General features: G+C 44.3%; 1 long non-coding RNA gene across 1 annotated transcript in view; it reads left to right on the plus strand.

The window, feature by feature from the left end:
- LOC102553018 (uncharacterized) overlaps window positions 1–16833 on the plus strand; it is a 73372-nt gene extending 56539 nt beyond the window's left edge. Inside the window, exons 2-3 of the long non-coding RNA XR_015677102.1 lie at window positions 15388–15597; window positions 15895–16833. This is a non-coding gene — a long non-coding RNA (uncharacterized LOC102553018). The remainder of the gene's footprint in view (window positions 1–15387; window positions 15598–15894) is intronic.
- Window positions 16834–18331: the final 1498 nt, after the last annotated feature.

Consider the following 18331-nt stretch of genomic DNA (forward strand, 5'->3'; position numbering starts at 1 on the left):
TAACATTTTAAATTAAGGCAGATTTTTAATTTCATAAGGGGAAAACCCTCAAGATAAGAACTTCATGAGAGAATACCATATGAAGTGATCAGGGGAAGATGTACAGAGGAAATGGGGGAAATATCATGGCTCTGTTTGTCATGGGGAGACTCTTTACTCTAGGTGAGTGGCATGAATGAATGAATTAATAACGCAAATGTTCCCCCAATGCCATGTCCACGCTCCTTCTTGTATGTGGGTTTACAAAGCAAACGGGATTCTGCACATGCGGTTAAAGGACAGTATCCCGGAGAAGAATTCTGGGCATGCCCAGTCTTATCACTTCAATATGTAAAAGTGAGATGCTTTCCTATTGGCTTAGAGAGTGATGCCTCCATGGAAAGGAAAATGCCATCGCTATTTGGGAATGTGGAGGTTTGCATGCAGGACCAATAAAGAACTCTAGGAGCAGCGGGCAGCCTTCAGCTAACAGCAAGCAGAGTCCTTAGCCCCACAGCCATGTGGAACCGAGTTCTCTCAGTGCTAGAAAGTGAGGAAGGACCTTCTCTCTTAGACTACACGAGGTGTGTAACTCCACCCACCCAGTAAGTCACTAGCTAATTATGTCTGAGATAATTAGTGTACCAAGTAATTTGTTAGGAAGCAAGAGAAATGGATGCACGTGACTGCAATTAGTATTGGAGAGAAATAGGAACTCAAGCTTACCCCAAGGCACACAGGTATCTACCACTGCGCTCCTGCCAGTGGACTCTTGTATTGTTTTTAATGTGCACAATTTCAAGTGGTAGGGCAGATCTCCTTATATTTATATTTTCATACTTCTCAAAATTTCTCTACAGAAATCCTTTTTTTAAAAAATAAATGAATTGGGTCAAAGGTTATGGGCATTAATGAGTTCTTAAAACAAATGCTATTGAATCACCTTGCAAAGCGTGTCCGTCGAAGTTCTTATGGGCAAGCTGAGGTTGGTAGGTAGGGAGCAGCAGATGTGTGGATGGTTGCGGCTCACTGAGGTCCAGGTCAGCGAGGTGTGGGACTGAACTGACCACAGACGACAATGTTTTTCTCAGCTGCAGAGTCTGCAGGTGGTGATGCTACTAGAGTTCCCTTTGCTCGTTCTCTCTGTGTGCATTGTGGATGCATTAATTTCTTTATGCTTTTTTGCATGGTTATGGTTTCGTTCATGTTATGTGTCCAAACAACTGTTCATCTTAACCAAGCCGGAATTTCCCACGTGGTCCATTAGGTGTTGATGCAAAGACCATTTCATTCATTTTGACTGGTGAGAGCCTTTCCAGAAGGACCCTGGACCCCAACTGCCAGAGAAAGCCCTGACCAAAGACAGATAACACAGCTCCCAGCTCAGGTGTCAGGGTTCAGTGACCAGATGGCATTTGATGGAGTTCTCTTTTTCTTTTTGACTGGATATGGCCTTGAGTTTCTTTGAGAATCTTCTTCATTCTTTCACTTGGAAAGCACTCTCTCCTCTCTTTCCTTTCTCTTTCATCAGTTAAGAAACAAAGGTATAATTACAATCTGCTAGGTGAACCATCTGGATTATGTCTGTGATGTCCAAGTATACACACACCTTCTCCTCATCAGGACCAACTCGGACACTGACCCTGGCTATGCAGTTGTCTCGGCACTTCTTCTCACCGTCTCCGGTGTGTTGTTCCTTGGCCACCAACATCCACAATGGACACGGTATGTCTCATCTTCTTCTGTATTCTTCATGGTTGGTCTTAGGGATCTTAAACAGATCCGGGGTCAAGACTTTCTCACAGGCAAGCTGTAGAGGATGTAAGGCCTATGTCAGGAGCAATTGCTCCTTGGGTGTAGGAAGGCAGATGTGATGTGACCTTCCCAGTGAGTGTGTGCATATGTGCACAAAACATGTTTGTGTGGCTGCAGACACCATATTGGTCTTTGTGGGGCTGAGGACTCTGCTTGCTGGCTGCTTGGAGGTCGCACATTTCTGTCTAGCACCACGCTTCGGTTGAACCTGTAGATTTCATAGCATCTTTTTAGTTTCCTCAGATCTTCATGCTTCCTGCCTACTGCCTTGGGGATTTTGCTCCAGGCTGTGATTTTTAATCAGTGGGAATCGTGAAACCCTTTGACTACATTGCTATGTTGGTTTTGCCCTTGTTCGCAACTGGTTAGTCTTCTAACAACTATCCTCTTTGCTACGACATGGAAAGATGTCTAAGTAATACAGTCGGTCGGCTCTCTGATTTCGCTTCGTTTTTCTTAGGAATGTTCTTTTGTTTTGCTCAGAATGGAAACTTTAATTCTGCCAAGTTTGAGGTTAGTATAACGAATAGTAACAATTCTTGTTTGTGTGGGAGCTTCCTGTGTAACACTGTGGCTGTTTTACAACTGTTTTTTTTTTCCTCAGGCTCGTTCTGTGAAGTAGACACCATTCCTACTTATAAACCCACCAGTGAGAAATACTTACTTACTTATTTATTTTTATAAATGGAACATGAGAGAAGCTACTTAACAGTTAACTGATGGGGCTGGGATTCTAGCACTGGCTGGCCTGACCAGTCTGTCCTCTTCACCCTGCGCTGTCATGTTCTGTGGCATTCAAGTTATTTGTAAGCGATACTTCCAGGAACAGTTTTAATTGGAAAAATGAGGCCTAGAGCTACTTGGTTGTGGTGAAGTAGGAAGAACGTTGAGTTAAGAAACAAGGTGAGTCTGGCCCCGCCCTTGAGGAGCTGAGTGAGTCCCCGTACTGTCATTTCACCAGTGACAGTCATGTTTTCCTCACGGGGGAGGAGGTTGCGGCCTTTAAGGCCTTAACAAAACTTGATTCCCCCTCCTTATAATTGCTACCGTGGGATAGATTCATCGACACTCCCATGTCATTTTGACAGGTAAGGGTGGTACCAAATGAGTCAATTAGCCTAGGGATAATTGTTCTGGAAATAAAAAGGAGCAAAAAAGTAATGGTTAAATGCCACCTCCTGACAGAAAGCAAGTTAAGCACAGTGACTCAGGTCCAAAGCCTAGGGGGAAAAAAGACCGGTAGAAACGGGGTGGATATATTCTAGTGTCTCCAATTTTTCTCGGTGTACATTCATCATTGACCAGAGCAATGTAGATGAACATGTGACTCCTTCTTAATCATCAATTCAGACTTGCTCAAGACACTGTGGGGTAGTCATCCTATTGAAGTTCATCCACCTAGAAAGGAGAGCTAGCCACAGAGGCGTGCTAATTTTCTCAGGCATGTAACTTTATCACATAACCTTATCCACCTTCGTTGGATAAGGTCACATGGTGAAGTTCCAACACCCAGTACATAAGAATGCCACCCACCTTTCTCAAAATTTTAACCCAGAATTGTTCCTGTCTAAAGGAAATACAGGGACAAAGAGTGGAGCAGAAACTGAAGGAAAGACCATCCAGAGACTGCCCCACCTGGGGATCTATCCCATATGTAGCCACGAAACCCAGACACTATTGCTGATGCCAAGAAGTGCTTGCTGAAGAGCCTAATATGGCTGTCTACTGAGAGGCTGTGCCAGAGCCTTACTGATACAGAAGCAGAGACTCACAGCTAACCACTGGACCCCAGTGGAGGAGTTAGAGAAAGGACTGAAGGAGCTGAAGGGGTTTGCAACTCCATAGGAAGAACAATAATATCAATCAACCAGATCCCCAGAGCTCCCAGGGACTAAACCACCAACTAAAGAGTACACATGGAGGGACCCATGGCTCTAGCCACATATGTAGCAGAGGATGGCATTGTCAGGCATTAATGGGAGGAGAGGCCCTTGGTCCTATGAAGGTTTGATTCCCCAGTGTAGGGAAATGCCAGGGTGGTGAGGCAGGAGTGAGTGAGTGGATGGGAGGGGGAGCATCCTCATAGAAGCAGAGGGAGGGGGAAACCAGGAAAGGGGAAACATTTGAAATGTAAATACATAAAATATACACTAAACAAGAAAGAAATTAAAAAAAAGAATGTCACCTCTCTTGGCCACAGAACCTCTAAAGTGGTTATTAAGGTAAAATGGGGTAATTTAGATGAACACTCATCAAACAAGACGAACGTTCTGATGAAAAGAGATTAGGGTTGGAGAGATGGTTCAGTGTTTAGAGCACTTGCTGCTCTTGGAGAAGACCCCGATTCCGTTTCCAGCGCACAAATCAGGTGGTTCACAACTGCCTGTAAGTCCAGCTCCAGGGAATTTGACAGGCAACCACACCTGTGCAGTCATACACACTCACACATGTTTTACAAATCTTTACAAGGAAATATAAGATCAAGACACAGACCACCCCTAAGTTGAAGGCCAGTTGTATAGGAAGACAGGAAACAGACACAGCAAACCAAGAAGAGAGACCTCAGGAGAAAACAAATCTCTTGATACCTCGGTCCTGAATTCCCATCATCTAGAATCAAGAGAAAGCAAGGTTGTTTGATCCATCAACCTGCAGTGCCCCGCAATGGTGACACTGGAGAAACAACGCAGTGTTTTACCTTGGGATTGCTGGAACGTGTCTCCTTTGCTCCCAGAAGTTCTTCACCTCCGTCAAAGAAACAGCAATGACAAGGACCCTCCTTTGCTTGAGCCAGCTCTTTCCATCCCGAAGAGCCACACCCCTCCCTGGAGCTCCACCAGCTTCCGTAGGCTGTGGTACAGATGTTTACAGATGTTTGAAGAACTCAGCTCAGCCTGAGAGGTGATTCCTGCTGGTGGCTTTGAGCAGAGCTTGCATTACTCCAACCTTTGCCAGTCTTAGTCGTATGTCTGTGTAAGTTTGATACTTACATTCTCAAGTAGACTGATTTTGTGGCCTCCATACCACCACGTGATGAGGCCCAGTCTCCCTCTGTGACTTATCTCTGTCTTCTCATCCCTGCTACATGCATGTAGGGCAACAGCGGTGACACTTCCCATCCTGGCTTTGGTTCCCAAGCTAGAAATCGTAGCCATCGCTCTGATCCTTTCCTGTTCCTTGTCTGTAACTCATTCCTCACTCTGTCAGCTCTTCTTTTAGAGCGTCTAATGTAAAAATACTTGGAATTTTAACCTCTCGCGTTAAATTTGAATTGGAAATGCTAATACGGAATAAGTTAAACTGTAGGTATGTGTGAGTCGAGTACGTGTGCTTATTGTGTACGTACTGACAGATGGACAGACAGATGGACTCTAGCTCTAAAACACGAGAGTAGTGACATCTCTCTAACAATAAGCAAACTCCGAAACACAGGTTTTTGTTTTCTGCCAACCTTTACCAACTTCCAAGAACCAAGATCTTTGGTGAAATCGTTGGTTCCAGTTAACGAGCAGGGCAAGTATGGGTTAAGTTTAGAGTTGGCCAGACAGCAGAGAAGTGCTGGGTTAGTCCTAGGTGTTACAAAGACACAGGAGCTAGTTTCCAAGGCCTCTTGCTTCTCAAATTCTGGACGATTTGAACATTTGCGTTGATCATAAAAAACATATGTGAAAAATCTCTGATTCCTCAGTGACACCAAAGAAGGGGGTGCCATATGCAATTATTGAACTCTGTAATAAATCCCCCTTCTGTGACTGAGAGAATAAAAGGACAGGGCAGTCCCTTCCCTTCAGGAAGTGAGTCATGTACCCTAACCAGTGAGGGGACATTTGTTCATAGAGAAAAGGGGTGATGATACTTGGAAGACAACACATCTCAACTTCCAATGGCACCACCGACTGGGGCTGTACTCAGAGTGGGAAAGCACCATTGGAAGAGGCCACTCACTGGCCTGGCTACTCCCCAGGGCACAGGGTACAAAGAGAGAGCTTATTATAGTTGCCAATCCCACCATGTGATTGGTATTAGATGGGATCGGGCTCACTCAGGATGTTATGGGTGTAAATGTGATCAGTATTAGAATCAACAAAGCAGGGTTAACCTGCACTGTAGCCTTCCTTGCTGGTGAGATAAAATCCACAGAACAATTTATGAAATATTCTTGCCCAAAGTATTTAACCAGAAGATAATGAGGGTTCTATGCCTACAATCAAATATATGGTAGTTATAGAAAATTAAAAATTGCAATGGAATTACGCAAAACACAAAAAAATATTCTGCAGAGAAATACTGAGTGAAGGACGCTCTACAAAACAACTGTTAAAGTCATCATTGCGGGGCCAAAAAATATAAGAAATGTGCTAGATTAAAAGAGACCACAGAGATTTATCAGCTAAATACAATATATGAGCCTTGATGGACTCAGCTCAGCGCAAATGTCTAAAAACTGGTACAACTGGGGAAATTTTAACCTGAGTTATAAATTAAACGATGGGGATATTGTATGATACCAACAGCACTAGTGTTAATTCTTTTAGTTAGAGCAATGACATTGTGGTTATATACAAGATAATTCTTATTTTTAGGAGGTGCATATTTTGATTTGAACATTTAGCATGATATATAAAGATTTACACACAGAGACACTGGCAATGTTCTTCCACTAGATTCTCAATTTCTCTATGTGTCTGTGTGTACGTGTACGTGTACGTGTGTGTGTGTGTGTGTGTGTGTGAGAGAGAGAGAGAGAGAGAGAGAGAGAGAGAGAGAGAGAGAGAAGAGAGTGCACAAATACAGAAGTCATTTCATCCTGTCCTTGTCCTTGAGGGTTATGCCCACAGTGAAAGACTCCATCCACAGACAGTTCTGTGTCTGAGTAAACATACTGTTTTATTCTTAGAGCAGATCTTAGCAACCCTATTCTCTTCACTAATTAAACAGCAAACATTCACCTTTTCACCTAAAAGAGTCATTTATGGCCTCTCTGTAGCACATCTAGTTGCCAGCATCAGAACTCTTGCCCTGTGAACCACTCTTAGGTAAAATAAGGGTTATTTGAACACAAGTGTTTCAATACCACAGCTGTCAATCTGGTAAATGAGATCATTACTTAAGTAACTTGAGGGTGGGCAGCCAATACAAAGAATATGCAGGATGCAGTGTGATTGACATCCTGTTGTGGGTAGGGCAATGGCTCTTCTTGGTCGTCAACTTTGCTACATCTGGAACTGTAGCCACAAAATAGAAGGCACACCTGTGAGGGGTTGTTGTTTTTGTTATTGTTGTTGCTTAATTCGAATTAGCGAGATCCTCTTCTCATCCTGCCTTTAATCCAGATCTTCAGGCAGGAACACGCTCCTTTAATCTGGACCACGCCTTCTGCTGGAAGCCTGTCTAAGGGCACAAAAGGAGGAAGCTCTCTCTTCACCTGCCTGCCCTCGCTTAGCTAGCACATCCATTCCTTCACCGGCATTGGAGCCTATTTCTTCAGAATTCCAGTGTCTACTGATGGCCAACGGAGGCATCCAGCCTTGTGGACTGATTAACTACTAAATTCTAGGACTTTCTATTCATAGCCAGCCACTGTTGGATTGGCTGGACTGTAGCCTGAAACTCACTTAAAGAAATCTCATATATATATGTGTGTGTGTATATATATATATATATATGTGATCATATAATCATATATGATAAATAAATCATTCATTTTTATATATTCCATTCTATAAGTTGGGTTCCTCTAGAGAACTCCAATACCATGGGCAGGATGAGGTGCAAAATTCTATCTCACTGCTCAGAACAGCATGCAATTTAGAACTTATACGTTGGCAATTCTGTATGTAATTTACCATTTAATATTTACAGGCCAAGACTGGTGATTGATAACTGAAGCCACAGAAAGTAAACCCCAGAGTAAGGGCAGAATACCGAGCTAGTATATGAAAAAAAAAGGATTATAATTAAATCTAAGAGGACTGTGGATAGATGTTAATATTTTTACAGTGATTCTAAATATTTAAAACTTTTCATATTAAACAGTTTAGGAAAAATTGTGTGCCTTTATTCTCTCAGGTGTTTTTTTAATTTTTACATTTGCTTGTTTTTTTTCCCCTCCTAGGGTGTGTGTGTGTGTGTGTGTGTGTGTGTGTGTGTGTGTGTGTGTGTGTGTGTGTGTTAGAGGTACCAGGGATTAAACCCAGCATTTCACACACTTGTTAGGTGAGCTGAGTTAGAGGCTATTACTGTGGTGATGTAGGGGAATTTACGACAAGGCATCTGCATCACCCTGTTGGAAATACACTTGAGTGTGTCTGTTAGAGGGCTGGAGAGATGGCTTTGCAGTTAAGAGCATCAGGCAGAGCTCACAACCACCTGTAACTCCAGCTCCAGGGATGCCCTCTCTGGAATCCATGGGCATCTGCATGCACATACCTACCCAGAAGGACACACATGTACACATTATTTTTTACGAGTTATTTTACTTATTGACACTTCAAATGTTATCCTTCTTCCTGGTTTTCCCTCTGAAAACCCCTTATTCCCTTCCCTCCCCGCTGCTTTTATGAGGAAGCTCCCTCACCCATCCATCCACTCCCACCTCACTGCCCTGGCATTCCCCTACGCTGTGGCCTTGAGCCTTCACAGGACCAAAGGGCTCCCCTCCCACTGATGCCAGATAAGGCCATCCTCTGCTACATATGAAGCTGCAGACATGGGTCCCTCCCTGTATAATCTTTGGTTGGTGGTTTAGTCTCTGGGAGCTTTGGTGGGGGGTGGTTGGTTGATATTGCTACGTATCATTTTTAAAAAGAGATCTTAAAAATATGTATGACTCAACGAAAGGGAATCTCCTATTGTAAGCTCAGGTCATCTTCGAGGATCATTTGCATGTTTCTAGCCATCAGGTAACAGGGCCACATTAAGAAAGAAAAATATTTTCTCAGATCACTGTTTTTTTTCCCTAATACATTAACCTGAGAAAAAGACAAGAATATTGTTTCAAGAAATGTCTTTCCTGAGCCACCCTGGGCATAATCAGGCAAGTGTCTGAATTCAGTAGTTCCTGAGTACTCTATACCTAATGGTACTTTATAGAATAAATAGCCCAGTGTTTATTTGGTGGCACCAAGTGAAGCCACCTCCTCTCCTTATGACACTAGGTCCGACTGGGGCCCTGGACTCCCACACCTCTCGCTCTTGGCTGTTTCCTCCTTTTCTTTTCTTGAGGAATTGTTTTCTGCTCCTCAGCACTGCAGCCAACATTCAGCCAAACCATATTTCTCCCAAGAAGTCAAGTACAACCGTGATTCTTTCTTTGTGCTGTGTTCTGCTTAGCTGTGTTCCTTTGTCCTGGCTGTGGCTTGTACTGGAGTCCAAGAAGAAAAGCTACATTGCTAAGAATAAGACATGACACATAAGAGACATTTGGAGGCCATTGAATAATGGCCTCATGCAAGCCTGTGGAGGCCCTGGCTAACTGGCCTGGTGTGGGGTGGGGACAAACGAAGCACAGCCAAGTCTTATCACCAGGCAGCTCTGGGCCATGTTACTGTGACACAGGTCACGATGGCAGTTTCTTTAGTTCTTTAGTAGCACCATGGTGATTCAGGACAGAATAACTCCAAGGGAATTTTTTACTCCAGTAAAAGGCCTGGGAGCCTCTGCCAGTTTCTTATCCCTTCAATAATGTTTTGCTCTTTGGAAATCTTTAATCTGTCATCTCCATTAAATTATGAAAAGGTCATTGAGACCAGTGAACCTGTCATGAAGTTTTGTTATGTAGAGACTCGTGTCTGCTGGCAGTGGGTGGGATCAAACAGAACACGTGCTTATTTCCTATAATTACAAAAACAGCATCTGTGACTCAGGTCTCCACACCCTAGTGTGTCTTAGAGTCTTTTACTTTGCTCTCCTCTGGTCGCACTCACTGTCTTAAAATAAAATTGAACATATCTTATGATGGTGCTCTGGGCTGATCTGTTTGACCTTTCCTGTGATGTACTTCCTAGGTCATGGCACTCCAGCAACACTGAATGCTATGGCTGAGGTATGGTTTGAGTTGTACTCTTAAGTTTTGAGAGTTTGGTCCCCAGTGTGGCAAGGTGAGAAGGCAGGGCTTACTGAGAGGGCCTCGGGGGATTGGCCGTGTGCCCTTGGAAGGGATTAAGGTAATCAGAGGATTCCCTACTTCCCAGGAGAGTCAGTTACTGCAAAAGCAAGTGGACTCCTGAGTTGACCCTTGGCTTCCAGTTTCTCACCCACATTCCTGTGGTTAGGTCCTCACCAGAAGTCAAATCAACCTGTTTTCTCTATGAAGTTACCCAGCACCAGGTATTCCATTATAGTAAAGAAAAGTGGATTAATCTACCAGTGCCCCTCAGCCCTGGCCTGAACCATTCTTTCTTTCACATCTTCACAGGCCTTTCAGCCCAAATGTCACTTTCTTAGAGACTTTCCCCCATTTCACAATCAAGCACTTTTCTTCCATCACTTTCTGTAGGTTGGTTTTACTCATTTCTTTTCTTTTTTTTTTTTTTTGTTCTTTTTTTTTTTTTTTTTTGTTCTTTTTTTTCGGAGCTGGGGACCGAACCCAGGGCCTTGTGCTTCCTAGGCAAGCGCTCTACCACTGAGCTAAATCCCCAACCCCGGTTTTACTCATTTCTATCCAACACCTTTTTTATTTTTTATTTTTTAAAACCAGAAGTTGATTTGTTTCTCTTTTGGATTTGCGGTGAGATTAGCTACCTGTTCATCCGGAATTCCATGCACTGGGGATAGATCCTGGTACTAGAATCTGGTATTTTGTGGGCCTGGTATGTGTCTGTCCAGTGGACAAGTCAGCTTTATAGATAACGAATGCCCACATAACAAAGTTTCCATAATGAACTTTGTTCGATTTCAGCTTTCTCAAAGCAGGCAGCTCCTATTAAACAAAAGAGCTAATGTAAAGTCATTGGTTTGCTTGTTCATTTCTTATTTAAACATCGATAGGGCTCTATACCTATAAAAATGTTCTCTGTGAACCTGTAGCTAGTAAATGAATCTTTGTTCTACTAGAGCCACCACCAGGGGGATCAATCTTCCGGTCAATAGTTGCGGACAGTGAAGAACCTGGTCAATGAAGAAGCTGTGACCAGGGCAAGGGGGCAGGGGGCACTGGACATTCTAATGGCGTACCCACCCTCTGGACATCTCTACAGCTCTGCAGAGAGCCTTGGGAAGCAAGGGAGGCAGAGACTGCTCATAAAGAATTCAGAAGAGAACCAGGGAAGAACTGTTTCCTGCAGATCAAGTTTCAGCAAGAAGGTTCCTGGCCTTGTGGCAGCCCTGGCCCTGCAGCTTCAGCAATGCAGAAGAGATGGCTGTGGCCAGTGGTCACCACAAAGACACTGACATGTGAGGCAGCATCCTACCAGGCTCAAGCGACAAAGACCCTGGCAGTGGGCAGGGACTGGATGATAAGCAGGCGACAGCCTGCAGGGTGTCTGACCACTGGCAGCTTCCCAAATGACAAGAAGAGATTTAAGGTCTGGAATCCCTGCACCTGAGCTTGTGTGGCCTCAGTCACACACATTTCTGAGCATCGTACTCAAGATCACTGAGCACATGTTCTAATGTTACAGCAACAGACAGAAGGCTTCTCCGTGTGCTAGCATGTTTTCCCAGGGATGGTGCAGAGGGATGCTTCTAGGCATGCTTGGTTTCTCTTTGTTTTGTTTGTTTGTGTGTGCATGTGTGTGTCTGTGTGTATATGTGTGTGTATGTATGTGTGTATGTGTGTTTGTGTGTGCATGTGTGTATATCTGTGTGTATGTGTGTGTATATGTGTGCTTGGCTGTGTGTACATGTGTGTATGTGTGTGTTTGTGTGTTCCTGTGTGTGTTTGTGTGTGTATGTATGTGTATATATGTGTATTTGTGTGTGTATGTATGTGTATGTATGTGTGTTTGTGTGTGTCTCTGTATGTCTGTGTGTCTGTATGTGTGTGTGTCTCTGTATGTCTGTGTGTGTGTTGTGTGTGTGTGTGTGTCTGTGTGTCAGTATGTGTGCATGTGTGTATGTATGTGTTTGTGTATGTATGTATGTGTGTTTGTGTGTGTCTCTGTATGTCTCTGTGTGTGTGTGTGTGTGTGTGTGTGTGTGTGTGTGTCTGTGTGTCAGTATGTGTGCACGTGCAAAGAAACAACCTGCAGGGCCCAGTCCTCTCCTTCTACACTGTGGGTCCCAGGGATCAAACAGTGGTTCCGTCCCTATTCAGTGGAGCCATTTCACAGGCCCTTAGTTTGTTAGGTTTTTGGGGAAATATTTTCAGCTGAAAGGAAACAACATTCTGAAGATGTGTTACTTTAAGACTTTTGTCTCTAAGGACACTTTCCTCACTTGCCTGCTCTTACCACCACATTGGAATTTACGGGGACAGGCAAAGGCCCCAGTGGGCAAAAGCACTTGCTTGTGAGCTGACAACATAAGTCTGATCCCCAACCTGTATAGGGAAGCAGAGAACCAACTACTGGAGGTTGTCCCAGACCTTCACATTGTGCCATGGCAAGACTGGAGAGATACTAGCTTTGACCATTGCCATAGACTCACCGTTTTCCAAATTTGCATGTGAAATCACCTACCTATGTTGCTAAGTTCCAGATACGATAATAAAGTCCATGATATTTGCTGTGCTTTGTGAGACTGCATCACACTGTGCAGCCCTGGTTGGCTTTGAACTCACTCTGTCAGCAAAATTGGCCTTGAACTTAGAGGTTCGCTTGCCTCTGCCTCCCTGGTGGTGCTGGGAGTAAAGAGGTAAGTGACATACCCGACGTAGCGCGTGGTATTTGTAAAAAGACATTCTAACAGAATGGAATATGTCCCTTTCCTTTCTTTTTAGAAGATGTATTTATTTTGTATCACAACTATGAGTGTTTCATCTGAACCTATAATGTATACCACATGTGTGCCTTCAGAGGCCCACAGATGGCAGCAGACCCCTGGAACTGGAGTTTCGGATTATTGTGCGCTGTCATGTGGGTGCTGAGAGCTGGATCCATGTCCTCAGGAAGAGCAGTAGCCGGTACATTTAGTCAGAGCCATCTTTCCAACCATTTCTTGTCTCTTCTAATGTGGGAATCACTTTCAACCTTTCCACTCAGTCATCTCTCCTGAACTTGGTAGACTTGATTCCTGGTCTATTCTAAGTCCCTTCTTCAAACACAACCCCTTGGCAGAAGCATAACTTTCTTTTCAGAAAGCAAATTGGAAGTTAGTTGGCCCTGGGAGACACTGAAAATTGTATAAGAATTGTCAGTCATCTAGTTTTAGATCCAAAGAAAGTGCTAAGGATGAACTTTCATTCGGAAGCTCTGACTCAGCAAGTAAAGACACCTACTGCCAAGTCCCACAACCTGGGTTGAATCCCTGGAGCCCACATGATGGACTCACATTGCCCCTGTAATCATAACAGACTCCTTCACGTTGTCATGTGACCTCCACATTAAATAAATAAAATGTAATAAAAAACACTCAGGTTTGCTGCTCATGTAGAGGACCTGAGTCTAGCCCCCAGCACTGAGTCTAGCTCCAGGCACTGAGTCTAGCCCCCAGCACTGAGTCTAGCTCCCAGCACTGAGTCTAGCTCCCAGTACTGAGTCTAGTTCCCAGCACTGAGTCCTGCTCCCAGTACTGAGTCCTGCTCCCAGTACTGAGTCCTGCTCCCAGCACTGAGTCTAGTTCCCAGCACTGAGTCTAGCTCCCAGCACTGACAAGTGAGCTCACACCTGCCTGCAACTCCCCTTCCAGGGGATCTGACAGTGCTTCTGCCCTCTGTGGGCACTGCGTGTACATGGTACACATACGTGCTCAGCGCACACATATGAAATTAAAATACACAAACAAATCTGTGGCAGAAAGTAATTTACTTCTCAAAGTCTGTGAGCTGTTAATGGTTTAAAATACATCGTATGAGAGATGTTTGGCCATCATTGCGTGTTCTTACCTTTTGACGTAGAAAATTGAGAATGCCTTAGATCGGTGTTCTAATAGATTTGCGTTGAAAGAGATTCATCACCTTATGACAAATGCCTACTTCCTGCCCATCTGCTTTCAATGACTGCACCTCAATTAAATACATATATATTCCTGTTGTATTCTCGACTTTGGCTCTTCTCTTTTGTTCCTCCATGTTCACATCCTATCATGGGGCAAAACCCCACATTCTGTACAAATAGAAAATATGAATAAGAATTTCCTACAATGGAAATTGAATACCTGGAGAATGGAGTCAGGTCTTGTCAGCATGACCCTAGCTTGTGGAAAACTTGGTTGGGACCATCTGTTTGTCATAATACACTTTTAAAACACATTTTATGTAGAGTATGCATGTGCCCTGGTGTCATGTATGGACATCAGAAGAAACCTAGTAAGACTCAGCTCTTTTACCATATCAGTCCCAGATCTCCAACTTCTGCCTTCAGTCATGATTGTCAGTGCCTCTACCCACTGAGCCACCCTGCCAGCCAGAAAGCACCCTTTCTGAGCACAGGGTTGATGTTGGAACTCTGATGTGGAAATGATTTCCCTTTTCTTACATGTTTCCTCCATGACTGTGTTGTTAATCCCCACAGTCCTTCATGCCTGGAAATAGTGTGGCTTCAGGGGTCGCTGGCTGACTATTCCACATCAGCATCGAGCAGCTCCCGGTCTCTCAGTGCCTTCTCAGCATGGCTTGTGGCTGTTTTGTTTACCTTCTGGGCTCTGTGACATTTTCCATTTCACCAAGGCCTCATGTTCTTGGCAGTTGTGTATCGAGGTGTTGGTCTGTGTCTGGCTTTCCACCTGCTTGCTGCCCCATGAGGGTGATGGGATGCCACAGCTGCCATTAGTCTTTCGGTTCTGTCCTCTTGGGTTGAACCATCCTCGAGGTGCCCAAACCACTTCTGCTGCAACATTCACTTTAATTTTCTGGTTTGAATTAATCAGGCAGAAAACACAAGCAGAGAGCAGTGCCTTTAAACAGACTTTGTCCTTCTCTGTGAACATTCGCACCTGAAGAAGGCCAAATGTATTGGTCAGTTTTAGCACAATAATCCTTGCAGAATGAGAGCCTGGGCTTGCTTACTTGCTGGATAGAATTGGTTGGTAATACTCTATGGAGGCTTTTGTATTGAATTTAAACCACATGAAATTACTATCTGTATAAAGAGTTTGATTTGGCTCAACTGAATGGGAAACCCGGCAGCTTTGTTCCAGGGGTGAGACTTATTTTAATTAGTTATGTGTCATTAGGAGTCTGTTGCAGACTATCTAAATTAACACACATCATTTAGGACCTGGAACTTGAAAGGTGAGATATTTTTTATTCTTGCTCTTGGTGTTTTTGCTCAGTGTCCCTGTTCCCTGACTCTTAGGAAGAATAGACTCTCTGTACAGAACCCTGGGCACTTGCAATCTCTAACCCCTTGAAAGGTAAACAAATAAAAATAGAAATATTACGTATTCTATTACAAGTTAAAACCATCTTCAGTTCCCTGTAACAATAATTTAAACTCGCAGCTGTTCCTTTATGAATTTTTATGAGTTTTCTTTCTTTCTTTCTTTTTCCTGCAGAGAAGACAATTCCACTACAGGAATACATTAACACGATGGCTTCCCCCTCCAAATTTTTTGGTTGCAATTCCATCTGTACTGAAAGCCAGTTCAAGCAGCCTTGGCCCAGACTTTTCCAAAAGAAAATCGGATCTCAGTTTCAAAACAAAAACCAAAAAGCTGGGTTTTTTGTTTTTTTTTCCCAGCCAGGTCTTCCATAGTTAAATTCAGGTAAGTTGCAGTTGAGGTACTGTTCCTTAGAGCTAAAGACAAAAACCCATCTGTTTAATCATATTAATCAAAACATATTTGCAGTTAAATGTTCTCCTGTGTTAGTGTTCCTGGGTAGATTTAAATAACATTGACAGAAAACACTTATTTTCTCTCATTTTCAAATGTCAAGCAGGTTTGCTCAGCGCAGTTGTTTGGTTGGGGCGCGGGGGGGAGGGGGACCAACGCTATACAATTCAGCTAAGGATCGTGCTTTCCTTTATTCTTTAAGCCAACAGCAATTGCTTTTCATTTCAGGATTAAGACCCACGGGGTTGTGGTTGGCCGGTGGGGCTCCCAGTTGCAGCGTGTCTCTCTGGTTCCTCGCCAGCCACGGCACTTGGCTGTGCAGGTAGCAGCGGGCACTGGGAGTGCCTCTCCAGCCTGCATTCCTTGGCCATGAATTTTGAAGCCCTGTTTATCTGATGAAGACCTCTGGCGAGTGGATTGCTCATGACAGTGTCACACAGATCCTAATGAGTGACATGAAAAGACACTGAATATTTTTTCCTCTTGGAATGCCAACCAATCCGGAATTCCCCAGCTCCTCCATTCGAGCTGATGCCACAAAGGCCTGGTGCTGAGAACCAATGAGACCTTCCTTATGTCTACCAAAGCCCGGCAGGACACGTACAAGTCTCCTCTGTGAGCCTGTCACTGCAGCTTCTTCTGGAGATTTTTTTAAAAAATTACATCTGCTCCTTCAGTGAGCCTTACTCTGCATTAATGAGTCATTTCCACATGCAGTCCCTGGGAGTCCCCTAGAAATTAATTCCAGGACTTCCTTCCCACCCGAGAGTATAAGATTTGACATTTCTTAAGTGCCTGGTGTGAGTTGGTGCAGATGTGCAAGTAACCCACCTTCCTGTACAGCTTCCACTGACTTTCACGACTGTTACACCCAATAGGATGCAATATTACACACATGTTTTTATTATGTGCTCTCTGTAGAACATTAGCAACAAAAACCTCTGTACAGTTCCAAAGTTTCCCTTAAATAATAATTATGTGCACACGGCATGCTTGTGGGTGCACACACCACAGCATAAGTGTGGAGGTAAGAGGACAATTACGTGGTGTTGAGTCTCTCCTCTCCCTTTTGTGTGGGTTCTGGGGCTTGAACTCAGACTACCAGGCTTGCTTGGTGAGCCATCTTCTAACCTTCCTCTCTAAAAAATAAAAAGAGATTTACTTTTACTTATGTGTGTGAGTGTTTTACCTTCGGGTATCTGCTGTGGGCCATATGTGTGCCTGGGGCCCATGGAGACACTGGATACCCCCGAACCGGAGTTACGAATAGATGGGTGTTGGATGCTAAACCCAGGTCCCCTGAAAGAGCGAATGACGCTCTGCAGCCTCCCTGCACATCCAGTTTTCCTTACTTTTTAAATCAAGCATGACTTAAGGGTCAGGAGGGGAGATTGGGCTTGTATTTACGAACAGAAGTGACAGCTTTAGCACACAGAAACCACTCTTCCTCCCTAGGTTGTCAAGAGTTAGTGTGGATGGCTTTGTAGCCTCCCATGGCACCCACCCCTTTCATAAACCAGCTCATCCATTCTTTGGGAATGAAGACCCAGAGGGTGACAAAGACGGATGCAGATGACGAGGGTACATGCATGCTTGAGAGAGAGAGAGAGAGAGAGAGAGAGAGAGAGAGAGAGAGAGAGACTGAAGAACAGGAAGTCCTCTGTTGCTGTGTGTAACCCAGAATATTTGCCGTAACTTGTCCAGAAGACTGTAGCTCTGGCTACAACAGGGCTCCTCTCCTTTCGCTGGCTGCCCTCTGCTGGCACTGCTACCCAGTGGGAGAGTTACCCAGGCTGGGAGTGTGGGAAGATGACTTGCTGCTCTGATGGACGGCCAGTTGAATAGCTTCAACTTGTGGGTCTACTGCGTGGACCATCTGAACTTCTCTTTGCTATGCCTTTGCATAGTTAGCAGTAACCTTCCAGGGTGCTTGAGCTGTTCTCCTCTGAGCAGACATCAGTCTGCCATCCATGTGAGTGAGATGAACCAAATGACCGTGTGTGTCCTCTTTGTCTTCTGCTTGTTTCATCTCCAGAGCCATCCCACGATGGCCAGCACCTGAGCCAGGTCCTTCCCCTGACAAACACAAATACCCTTCCCTGTTCACCAGTCCCTAGGAGCCTTCACCCACTCCATCGGTGAAAGGTATTTACAAGGGTCTGGGAAGCCTGACGATCTGGATATGCAATGCTGGAGACAGCCAGAAACTCTAGACTGGTTTCCTGTTTCCAAGGGCGGCAGGATGTGTCAGCTGCTGGAGCGGCCCATGCCCTTGGAGGGGAGAGAAACAAGAGTGTGTGACCAGTCGGTGACCTCACCCTCCTGCTGTCCCAGGAGGGTGGACGGGTCTCTGCTCCTGGTCAGGTGGCTAAATGTCATTAAAGGGGGATGAAAAATGTGATTGTTTTCCTTTAAGAAATATTAAAAAGAGAGTGGTGTCTGGGAAGTAGACCCATTAGTGGAATCCATTCCAGTATTGTGGTTGATTAATTTAGGCAGCTTTAATGCTATTTCATTATGCAGCCTTTGAGAGCTTTTCTGGTAAATGGTCATCCCATAAATATTAGCATGACTTCATATGTATGATTTCCTTCAGAAGAGTGAGTATGAGTTATGATTAAGATACTAATATGTACACAGCTCTACCCAGACAACACAAAGACGC

Source organism: Rattus norvegicus, chromosome 2, assembly GCF_021556685.1.
Source record: "Rattus norvegicus strain SHRSP/BbbUtx chromosome 2, alternate assembly SHRSP_T2T, whole genome shotgun sequence".
Lineage (NCBI taxonomy): Eukaryota > Metazoa > Chordata > Mammalia > Rodentia > Muridae > Rattus > Rattus norvegicus.